This window comes from Ranitomeya variabilis, chromosome 5 (genome assembly GCF_051348905.1).
Source record: "Ranitomeya variabilis isolate aRanVar5 chromosome 5, aRanVar5.hap1, whole genome shotgun sequence".
NCBI lineage: Eukaryota > Metazoa > Chordata > Amphibia > Anura > Dendrobatidae > Ranitomeya > Ranitomeya variabilis.
This window is the reverse complement of record NC_135236.1, coordinates 581,906,709-581,919,002: the sequence shown is the minus strand read 5'-3', so window position 1 is coordinate 581,919,002 and position 12,294 is coordinate 581,906,709.

Here is a 12,294-nt window from a genome sequence, read left to right as displayed (position 1 = left end):
GGCAACAAAAGTGATACATTTAATAATACTTAATGAGAGCCTGAAGGTTGAAGCTCAGACAAGGAAACCTGGAGGAGAACACCAAGGAGCGGCAGACACCGTTACTAGGCCCCAACCCAAGTAGTAGGGCAATTGCAGAGTTACATTTAAAAATACTTAATGAGAGCCAGAAGGTTGAAGTTCAGACAAGGAAACCTGGAGGAGAACACCAAGGAAGAGGAGAACACCAAGGAGCGACAGACACCGTTACTAGGCCCCAACCCAATTAGTAGGGCAACTGCAGTGTTACAATTAAAAATACTTAATGAGAGCCAGAAGGTTGAAGCTCAGACAAGGAAACCTGGAGGAGAACACCAAGGAGGAGGAGAACACCAAGGGGCGGCAGACACCGTTACTAGGCCCCAACCCAAGTAGTAGGGCAACAAAAGTGTTACAGTTAAAAATACTTAATGAGAGCCAGAAGGTTGAAGCTCAGACAAGGAAACCTGGAGGAGAACACCAAGGAGGAGGAGAACACCAAGGAGCGGCAGACACTGTTACTAGGCCCCAACCCAAGTAGTAGGGCAACAAAAGTGTTACATTTAAAAATACTTAATGAGAGCCAGAAGGTTGAAGCTCAGACAAGGAAACCTGGAGGAGAACACCAAGGAGGAGGAGAACACCAAGGAGCGGCAAACACTGTTACTAGGCCCCAACCCAAGTGTTAGGGCAAAAAAAGTGTTACAGTTAAAAATGCTTAATGAGAGCCAGAAGGTTGAAGCTGAGACAAGGAAAACTGGAGGAGAACACCAAGGAGCAGGAGAACACCAAGGAACGGCAGACACCGTTACTAGGCCCCAACCCACGTAGTAGGGCAACTGCAGTGTTACATTTAAAAATACTTAATGAGAGCCAGAAGGTTGAGCTCAGACAAGGAAACCTAGAGGAGAACACCAAGGAGGAGGAGAACACGAAGGAGCGGCAGACACCGTTACTAGGCCCCAACCCAAGTAGTAGGGCAACAAAAGTGTTACATTTAAAAATACTTAATGAGAGCCTGAAGGTTGAAGCTCAGACAAGGAAACCTGGAGGAGAACACCAAGGAGGAGGAGAACACCAAGCAGCGGCAGACACTGTTACTAGGCCCCAACCCAAGTAGTAGGGCAATTGCAGTGTTACATTTAAAAATACTTAATGAGAGCCAGAAGGTTGAAGCTCGGACAAGGATACCTGGAGGAGAACACCAAGGAGGAGGAGAACACCAAGGAGCGGCAGACACCGTTACTAGGCCCCATCCCATGTAGTAGGGCAACAAAAGTGTTACAGTTAAAAGTACTTAATGAGAGCCAGAAGGTTGAAGATCAGACAAGGAAACCTGGAGGAGAACACCAAGGAGCGGCAGACACCGTTACTAGGCCCCAACCCAAGTAGTAGGGCAATTGCAGTGTTACATTTAAAAATACTTAATGAGAGCCAGAAGGTTGAAGCTCAGACAAGGAAACCTGGAGGAGAACACCAAGGAGGAGGAGAACACCAAGGAGCGGCAGACACCGTTACTAGGCCCCAACCCAAGTAGTAGGGCAATTGCAGTGTTACATTTAAAAATACTTAATGAGTGCCAGAAGGTTGAACCTCAGACAAGGAAACCTGGAGGAGAACACCAAGGAGGAGGAGAACACCAAGGAGCGGCTGACACTGTTACAAGGCCCCAACCCAAGTAGTAGGGCAACAAAAGTGTTACAGTTAAAAATACTTAATGAGAGTTAGAAGGTTGAAGCTCAGACAAGGAAACCTGGAGGAGAACACCAAGGAGGAGGAGAACACCAAGGAGCGGCAGACACTGTTACTAGGCCCCAACCCAAGTAGTAGGGCAATTGCAGTGTTACATTTAAAAATACTTAATGAGAGCCAGAAGGTTGAAGCTCAGACAAGGAAATCAGAGGGAGAACACCAAGGAGGAGGAGAACACCAAGGAGCGGCAGACACCGTTACTAGGCCTCAACCCAAGTAGTAGGGCAACAAAAGTGTTACAATTAAAAATACTTAATGAGAGCCAGAAGGTTGAAGCTCAGACAAGGAAACCTAGAGGAGAACACCAAGGAGGAGGAGAACACCAAGGAACGGCATACACCGTTACTAGGCCCCAACCCAAGTAGTAGGGCAACTGCAGTGTTACATTTAAAAATACTTAATGAGAGCCAGAAGGTTGAGCTCAGACAAGGAAACCTAGAGGAGAATACCAAGGAGGAGGAGAACACCAAGGAGCGACAGACACCGTTACTAGGCCCCAACCCAAGTAGTAGGGCAATTGCAGTGTTACATTTAAAAATACTTAATGAGAGCCAGAAGGTTGAAGCTCAGACAAGGAAATCAGAGGGAGAACACCAAGGAGGAGGAGAACACCAAGAAGCGGCAGACACCGTTACTAGGCCTCAACCCAAGTAGTAGGGCAACAAAAGTGTTACAATTAAAAATACTTAATGAGAGCCAGAAGGTTGAAGCTCAGACAAGGAAACCTAGAGGAGAACACCAAGTAGGAGGAGAACACCAAGGAATGGCAGACACCGTTACTAGGCCCCAACCCAAGTAGTAGGGCAACTGCAGTGTTACATTTAAAAATACTTAATGAGAGCCAGAAGGTTGAGCTCAGACAAGGAAACCTAGAGGAGAACACCAAGGAGGAGGAGAATACCAAGGAGCGGCAGACACCGTTACTAGGCCCCAACCCAAGTAGTAGGGCAATTGCAGTGTTACATTTAAAAATACTTAATGAGAGCCAGAAGGTTGAAGCTCAGACAAGGAAACCTGGAGGAGAACACCAAGGAGGAGGAGAACACCAAGGAACGGCAGACACCGTTACTAGGCCCCAACCCAAGTAGTAGGGCAACTGCAGTGTTACATTTAAAAATACTTAATGAGAGCCAGAAGGTTGAAGCTCAGACAAGGAAACCTGGAGAAGAACACCAAGGAGGAGGAGAACACCAAGGAGCGGCAGACACTGTTACTAGGCCCCAACCCAAGTGTTAGGGCAAAAAAAGTGTTACAGTTAAAAATGCTTAATGAGAGCCAGAAGGTTGAAGCTGAGACAAGGAAACCTGGAGGAGAACACCAAGGAGCAGGAGAACACCAAGGAACGGCAGACACCGTTACTAGGCCCCAACCCATGTAGTAGGGCAACTGCAGTGTTACATTTAAAAATACTTAATGAGAGCCAGAAGGTTGAGCTCAGACAAGGAAACCTAGAGGAGAACACCAAGGAGGAGGAGAACACCAAGGAGCGACAGACACCGTTACTAGGCCCCAACCCAAGTAGTAGGGCAACTGCAGTGTTACATTTAAAAATACTTAATGAGAGCCAGAAGATTGAAGCTCAGACAAGGAAACCTGGAGGAGAACACCAAGGAGGAGGAGAATACCAAGGAGCGGCAGACACCGTTACTAGGCCCCAACCCATGTAGTAGGGCAATTGCAGTGTTACATTTAAAAATACTTAATGAGAGCCAGAAGGTTGAAGCTCAGACAAGGAAACCTGGAGGAGAACACCAAGGAGCGGCAGACACCGTTACTAGGCCCCAACCCAAGTAGTAGGGCAATTGCAGTGTTACATTTAAAAATACTTAATGAGAGCCAGAAGGTTGTAGCTCAGACAAGGAAACATGGAGGAGAACACCAAGGAGAAGGAGAACACCAAGGGGCGGCAGACACCGTTACTAGGTCCCAACCCAAGTAGTAGGGCAACAAAAGTGTTACAGTTAAAAATACTTAATGAGAGCCAGAAGGTTGAAGCTCAGACAAGGAAACCTGGAGGAGAACACCAAGGAGGAGGAGAACACCAAGGAGCAGCAGACACCGTTACTAGGCCCCAACCCAAGTAGTAGGGCAAAAAAAGTGTTACAGTTAAAAATACTTAATGAGAGCCAGAAGGTTGAAGCTCAGACAAGGAAACCTGGAGGAGAACACCAAGGAGGAGGAGAACACCAAGGAGCGGCAGACATCGTTACTAGGCCCCATCCCAAGTAGTAGGGCAACTGCAGTGTTACATTTAAAAATACTTAATGAGAGCCAGAAGGCTGAGCTCAGACAAGGAAACCTGGAGGAGAACACCAAGGAGGAGGAGAACACCAAGGAGCGGCAGACACTGTTACTAGGCCCCAACCCAAGTAGTAGGGCAACTGCAGTGTTACATTTAAAAATACTTAATGAGAGCCAGAAGGTTGAAGCTCAGACAAGGAAACCTGGAGAAGAACACCAAGGAGGAGGAGAACACCAAGGAGCGGCAGACACTGTTACTAGGCCCCAACCCAAGTGTTAGGGCAAAAAAAGTGTTACAGTTAAAAATGCTTAATGAGAGCCAGAAGGTTGAAGCTGAGACAAGGAAACCTGGAGGAGAACACCAAGGAGCAGGAGAACACCAAGGAACGTCAGACACCGTTCCTAGGCCCCAACCCAAGTAGTAGGGCAATTGCAGAGTTACATTTAAAAATACTTAATGAGAGCCAGAAGGTTGAGCTCAGACAAGGAAACCTAGAGGAGAACACCAAGGAGGAGGAGAACACCAAGGAGTGACAGACACCGTTACTAGGCTCCAACCCAAGTAGTAGGGCAACTGCAGTGTTACATTTAAAAATACTTAATGAGAGGCAGAAGGTTGAAGCTCAGACAAGGAAACCTGGAGGAGAACACCAAGGAGGAGGAGAACACCAAGGAGCGGCAGACACCGTTACTAGGCCCCAACCCAAGTAGTAGGGCAATTGCAGTGTTACATTTAAAAATACTTAATGAGAGTCAGAAGGTTGAAGCTCAGACAAGGAAACCTGGAGGAGAACACCAAGGAGGAGGAGAATACCAAGGAGCGGCAGACACCGTTACTAGGCCCCAACCCAAGTAGTAGGGCAATTGCAGTGTTACATTAAAAAATACTTAATGAGAGCCAGAAGGTTGAAGCTCAGACAAGGAAACCTGGAGGAGAACACCAAGGAGGAGGAGAACACCAAGGAACGGCAGACACCGTTACTAGGCCCCAACCCAAGTAGTAGGGCAACTGCAGTGTTACATTTAAAAATACTTAATGAGAGCCAGAAGATTGAAGCTCAGACAAGGAAACCTGGAGGAGAACACCAAGGAGCGGCAGACACCGTTACTAGGCCCCAACCCAAGTAGTAGGGCAATTGCAGTGTTACATTTAAAAATACTTAATGAGAGTCAGAAGGTTGTAGCTCAGACAAGGAAACATGGAGGAAAACACCAAGTAGGAGGAGAACACCAAGGGGCGGCAGACACCGTTACTAGGCCCCAACCCAAGTAGTAGGGCAACAAAAGTGTTACAGTTAAAAATACTTAATGAGAGCCAGAAGGTTGAAGCTCAGACAAGGAAACCTGGAGGAGAACACCAAGGAGGAGGAGAACACCAAGGAGCAGCAGACACCGTTACTAGGCCCCAACCCAAGTAGTAGGGCAAAAAAAGTGTTACAGTTAAAAACACTTAATGAGAGCCAGAAGGTTGAAGCTGAGACAAGGAAACCTGGAGGAGAACACCAAGGAGCAGGAGAACACCAAGGAACGGCAGACACCGTTACTAGGCCCCAACCCAAGTAGTAGGGCAACTGCAGTGTTACATTTAAAAATACTTAATGGGAGCCAGAAGGTTGAGCTCAGACAAGGAAACCTAGAGGAGAACACCAAGGAGGAGGAGAACACCAAGGAGCGACAGACACCGTTACTAGGCCCCAACCCAAGTAGTAGGGCAACTGCAGTGTAACATTTAAAAATACTTAATGAGAGCCAGAAGGTTGAAGCTCAGACAAGGAAACCTGGAGGAGAACACCAAGGAGCGGCAGACACCGTTACTAGGCCCCAACCCAAGTAGTAGGGCAATTGCAGTGTTACATTTAAAAATACTTAATGAGAGCCAGAAGGCTGAAGCTCGGACAAGGATACCTGGAGGAGAACACCAAGGAGGAGGAGAACACCAAGGAGCGGCAGACACCGTTACTAGGCCCCAACCCAAGTAGTAGGGCAAAAAAAGTGTTACAGTTAAAAATACTTAATGAGAGCCAGAAGGTTGAAGCTCAGACAAGGAAACCTGGAGGAGAACACCAAGGAGGAGGAGAACACCAAGGAGCGGCAGACACCGTTACTAGGCCCCAACCCAAGTAGTAGGGCAACAAAAGTGTTACAGTTAAAAATACTTAATGAGAGCCAGAAGGTTGAAGCTCAGACAAGGAAACCTGGAGGAGAACACCAAGGAGGAGGAGAACACCATGGAGCGGCATACACCGTTACTAGGCCCAAACCCAAATAGTAGGGCAATTGCAGTGTTACATTTAAAAATACTTGATGAGAGCCAGAAGGTTGAAGCTCAGACAAGAAAACCTGGAGGAGAACACCAAGGAGCGGCAGACACCGTTACTAGGCCCCAACCCGAGTAGTAGGACAATTGCAGTGTTACATTTAAAAATACTTAATGAGAGCCAGAAGGTTGAAGCTCAGACAAGGAAACCTGGAGGAGAACACCAAGGAGGAGGAGAACACCAATGAGCGGCAGACACCGTTACTAGGCCCCAACCCAAGTAGTAGGGCAATTGCAGTGTTACATTTAAAAATACTTAATGAGTGCCAGAAGGTTGAAACTCAGACAAGGAAACCTGGAGGAGAACACCAAGGAGGAGGAGAACACCAAGGAGCAGCATACACTGTTACTAGGCCCCAACCCAAGTAGTAGGGCAACAAAAGTGTTACAGTTAAAAATACTTAATGAGAGTTAGAAGGTTGAAGCTCAGACAAGGAAACCTGGAGGAGAACACCAAGGAGGAGGAGAACACCAAGGAGCGGCAGACACTGTTACTAGGCCCCAACCCATGTAGTAGGGCAATTGCAGTGTTACATTTAAAAATACTTAATGAGAGCCAGAAGGTTGAAGCTCAGACAAGGAAATCTGAGGGAGAACACCAAGGAGGAGGAGAACACCAAGGAACGGAAGACACCGTTACTAGGCCTCAACCCAAGTAGTAGGGCAACAAAAGTGTTACAATTAAAAATACTTACTGAGAGCCAGAAGGTTGAAGCTGAGACAAGGAAACCTGGAGGAGAACACCAAGGAGGAAGAGAACACCAAGGAGCGGCAGACACCGTTACTAGGCCCCAACCCAAGTAGTAGGGCAACTGCAGTGTTACATTTAAAAATACTTAATGAGAGCCAGAAGGTTGAAGCTCAGACAAGGAAACCTGGAGGAGAACACCAAGGAGGAGGAGAATACCAAGGAGCGGCAGACACCGTTACTAGGCCCCAACCCAAGTAGTAGGGCAATTGCAGTGTTACATTTAAAAATACTTAATGAGAGCCAGAAGGTTGAAGCTCAGACAAGGAAACCTGGAGGAGAACACCAAGGAGGAGGAGAACACCAAGGAACGGAAGACACCGTTACTAGGCCCCAACCCAAGTAGTAGGGCAACTGCAGTGTTACATTTAAAAATACTTAATTAGAGCCAGAAGGTTGAAGCTCAGACAAGGAAACCTGGAGGAGAACACCAAGGAGCAGCAGACACCGTTACTAGGCCCCAACCCAAGTAGTAGGGCAATTGCAGTGTTACATTTAAAAATACTTAATGAGAGCCAGAAGGTTGTAGCTCAGACAAGGAAACATGGAGGAGAACACCAAGGAGCAGCAGACACCGTTACTAGGCCCCAACCCAAGTAGTAGGGCAAAAAAAGTGTTACAGTTAAAAATACTTAATGAGAGCCAGAAGGTTGAAGCTGAGACAAGGAAACCTGGAGGAGAACACCAAGGAGGAGGAGAACACCAAGGAGCGGCAGACATCGTTACTAGGCCCCATCCCAAGTAGTAGGGCAACTGCAGTGTTACATTTAAAAATACTTAATGAGAGCCAGAAGGCTGAGCTCAGACAAGGAAACCTGGAGGAGAACACCAAGGAGGAGGAGAATACCAAGGAGCGGCAGACACCGTTACTAGGCCCCAACCGAAGTAGAAGGGCAACAAAAGTGTTACATTTAATAATACTTAATGAGAGCCTGAAGGTTGAAGCTCAGACAAGGAAACCTGGAGGAGAACACCAAGGAGCGGCAGACACCGTTACTAGGCCCCAACCCAAGTAGTAGGGCAATTGCAGAGTTACATTTAAAAATACTTAATGAGAGCCAGAAGGTTGAAGTTCAGACAAGGAAACCTGGAGGAGAACACCAAGGAGGAGGAGAACACCAAGGAGCGACAGACGCCGTTACTAGGCCCCAACCCAAGTAGTAGGGCAACTGCAGTGTTACATTTAAAAATACTTAATGACAGCCAGAAGGTTGAAGCTCAGACAAGGAAACCTGGAGGAGAACACCAAGGAGGAGGAGAACACCAAGGGGCGGCAGACACCGTTACTAGGCCCCAACCCAAGTAGTAGGGCAACAAAAGTGTTACAGTTAAAAATACTTAATGAGAGCTAGAAGGTTGAAGCTCAGACAAGGAAACCTGGAGGAGAACACCAAGGAGCGGCAGACACCGTTACTAGGCCCCAACCCAAGTAGTAGGGCAATTGCAGTGTTACATTTAAAAATACTTAATGAGAGCCAGAAGGTTGAAGCTCAGACAAGGAAACCTGGAGGAGCACACCAAGGAGGAGGAGAACACCAAGGAGCGGCAGACATCGTTACTAGGCCCCATCCCAAGTTGTAGGGCAACTGCAGTGTTACATTTAAAAATACTTAATGAGAGCCGGAAGGCTGAGCTCAGACAAGGAAACCTGGAGGAGAACACCAAGGAGGAGGAGAATACCAAGGAGCGGCAGACACCGTTACTAGGCCCCAACTGAAGTAGAAGGGCAACAAAAGTGATACATTTAATAATACTTAATGAGAGCCTGAAGGTTGAAGCTCAGACAAGGAAACCTGGAGGAGAACACCAAGGAGCGGCAGACACCGTTACTAGGCCCCAACCCAAGTAGTAGGGCAGTTGCAGAGTTACATTTAAAAATACTTAATGAGAGCCAGAAGGTTGAAGTTCAGACAAGGAAACCTGGAGGAGAACACCAAGGAAGAGGAGAACACCAAGGAGCGACAGACACCGTTACTAGGCCCCAACCCAAGTAGTAGGGCAACTGCAGTGTTACAATTAAAAATACTTAATGAGAGCCAGAAGGTTGAAGCTCAGACAAGGAAACCTGGAGGAGAACACCAAGGAGGAGGAGAACACCAAGGGGCGGCAGACACCGTTACTAGGCCCCAACCCAAGTAGTAGGGCAACAAAAGTGTTACAGTTAAAAATACTTAATGAGAGCCAGAAGGTTGAAGCTCAGACAAGGAAACCTGGAGGAGAACACCAAGGAGCGGCAGACACCGTTACTAGGCCCCAACCCAAGTAGTAGGGCAATTGCAGTGTTACATTTAAAAATACTTAATGAGAGCCAGAAGGTTGAAGCTCAGACAAGGAAACCTGGAGGAGCACACCAAGGAGGAGGAGAACACCAAGGAGCGGCAGACATCGTTACTAGGCCCCATCCCAAGTTGTAGGGCAACTGCAGTGTTACATTTAAAAATACTTAATGAGAGCCGGAAGGCTGAGCTCAGACAAGGAAACCTGGAGGAGAACACCAAGGAGGAGGAGAATAACAAGGAGCGGCAGACACCGTTACTAGGCCCCAACTGAAGTAGAAGGGCAACAAAAGTGATACATTTAATAATACTTAATGAGAGCCTGAAGGTTGAAGCTCAGACAAGGAAACCTGGAGGAGAACACCAAGGAGCGGCAGACACCGTTACTAGGCCCCAACCCAAGTAGTAGGGCAATTGCAGAGTTACATTTAAAAATACTTAATGAGAGCCAGAAGGTTGAAGTTCAGACAAGGAAACCTGGAGGAGAACACCAAGGAAGAGGAGAACACCAAGGAGCGACAGACACCGTTACTAGGCCCCAACCCAATTAGTAGGGCAACTGCAGTGTTACAATTAAAAATACTTAATGAGAGCCAGAAGGTTGAAGCTCAGACAAGGAAACCTGGAGGAGAACACCAAGGAGGAGGAGAACACCAAGGGGCGGCAGACACCGTTACTAGGCCCCAACCCAAGTAGTAGGGCAACAAAAGTGTTACAGTTAAAAATACTTAATGAGAGCCAGAAGGTTGAAGCTCAGACAAGGAAACCTGGAGGAGAACACCAAGGAGGAGGAGAACACCAAGGAGCGGCAGACACTGTTACTAGGCCCCAACCCAAGTAGTAGGGCAACAAAAGTGTTACATTTAAAAATACTTAATGAGAGCCAGAAGGTTGAAGCTCAGACAAGGAAACCTGGAGGAGAACACCAAGGAGGAGGAGAACACCAAGGAGCGGCAAACACTGTTACTAGGCCCCAACCCAAGTGTTAGGGCAAAAAAAGTGTTACAGTTAAAAATGCTTAATGAGAGCCAGAAGGTTGAAGCTGAGACAAGGAAAACTGGAGGAGAACACCAAGGAGCAGGAGAACACCAAGGAACGGCAGACACCGTTACTAGGCCCCAACCCACGTAGTAGGGCAACTGCAGTGTTACATTTAAAAATACTTAATGAGAGCCAGAAGGTTGAGCTCAGACAAGGAAACCTAGAGGAGAACACCAAGGAGGAGGAGAACACGAAGGAGCGGCAGACACCGTTACTAGGCCCCAACCCAAGTAGTAGGGCAACAAAAGTGTTACATTTAAAAATACTTAATGAGAGCCTGAAGGTTGAAGCTCAGACAAGGAAACCTGGAGGAGAACACCAAGGAGGAGGAGAACACCAAGCAGCGGCAGACACTGTTACTAGGCCCCAACCCAAGTAGTAGGGCAATTGCAGTGTTACATTTAAAAATACTTAATGAGAGCCAGAAGGTTGAAGCTCAGACAAGGAAACCTGGAGGAGAACACCAAGGAGGAGGAGAACACCAAGGAGCGACAGACACCGTTACTAGGCCCCAACCCAAGTAGTAGGGCAACTGCAGTGTTACATTTAAAAATACTTAATGAGAGCCAGAAGGTTGAAGCTCAGACAAGGAAACCTGGAGGAGAACACCAAGGAGCGGCAGACACCGTTACTAGGCCCCAACCCAAGTAGTAGGGCAATTGCAGTGTTACATTTAAAAATACTTAATGAGAGCCAGAAGGCTGAAGCTCGGACAAGGATACCTGGAGGAGAACACCAAGGAGGAGGAGAACACCAAGGAGCGGCAGACACTGTTACTAGGCCCCAACCCAAGTAGTAGGGCAATTGCAGTGTTACATTTAAAAATACTTAATGAGAGCCAGAAGGTTGAAGCTCAGACAAGGAATCCTGGAGGAGAACACCAAGGAGGAGGAGAACACCAAGGAGCGACAGACACCGTTACTAGGCCCCAACCCAAGTAGTAGGGCAACTGCAGTGTTACATTTAAAAATACTTAATGAGAGCCAGAAGGTTGAAGCTCAGACAAGGAAACCTGGAGGAGAACACCAAGGAGGAGGAGAACACCATGGAGCGGCAGACACCGTTACTAGACCCCAACCCAAATAGTAGGGCAATTGCAGTGTTACATTTAAAAATACTTAATGAGAGCCAGAAGGTTGAAGCTCGGACAAGGATACCTGGAGGAGAACACCAAGGAGGAGGAGAACACCAAGGAGCGGCAGACACCGTTACTAGGCCCCAACCCAAGTAGTAGGGCAACAAAAGTGTTAGAGTTAAAAATACTTAATGAGAGCCAGAAGGTTGAAGCTCAGACAAGGAAACCTGGAGGAGAACACCAAGGAGGAGGAGAACACCATGGAGCGGCATACACCGTTACTAGGCCCAAACTCAAATAGTAGGGCAATTGCAGTGTTACATTTTAAAATACTTAATGAGAGCCAGAAGGTTGAAGCTCAGACAAGGAAACCTGGAGGAGAACACCAAGGAGGAGGAGAACACCAAGGAGCGGCAGACACCGTTACTAGGCCCCAACCCATGTAGTAGGGCAACTGCAGTGTTACATTTAAAAATACTTAATGAGAGCCAGAAGGTTGAAGCTCAGACAAGGAAACCTGGAGGAGAACACCAAGGAGCGGCAGACACCGTTACTAGGCCCCAACCCAAGTAGTAGGGCAATTGCAGTGTTACATTTAAAAATACTTAATGAGAGCCAGAAGGTTGAAGCTCAGACAAGGAAACCTGGAGGAGAACACCAAGGAGGAGGAGAACACCAATGAGCGGCAGACACCGTTACTAGGCCCCAACCCAAGTAGTAGGGCAATTGCAGTGTTACATTTAAAAATACTTAATGAGTGCCAGAAGGTTGAACCTCAGACAAGGAAACCTGGAGGAGAACACCAAGGAGGAGGAGAACACCAAGG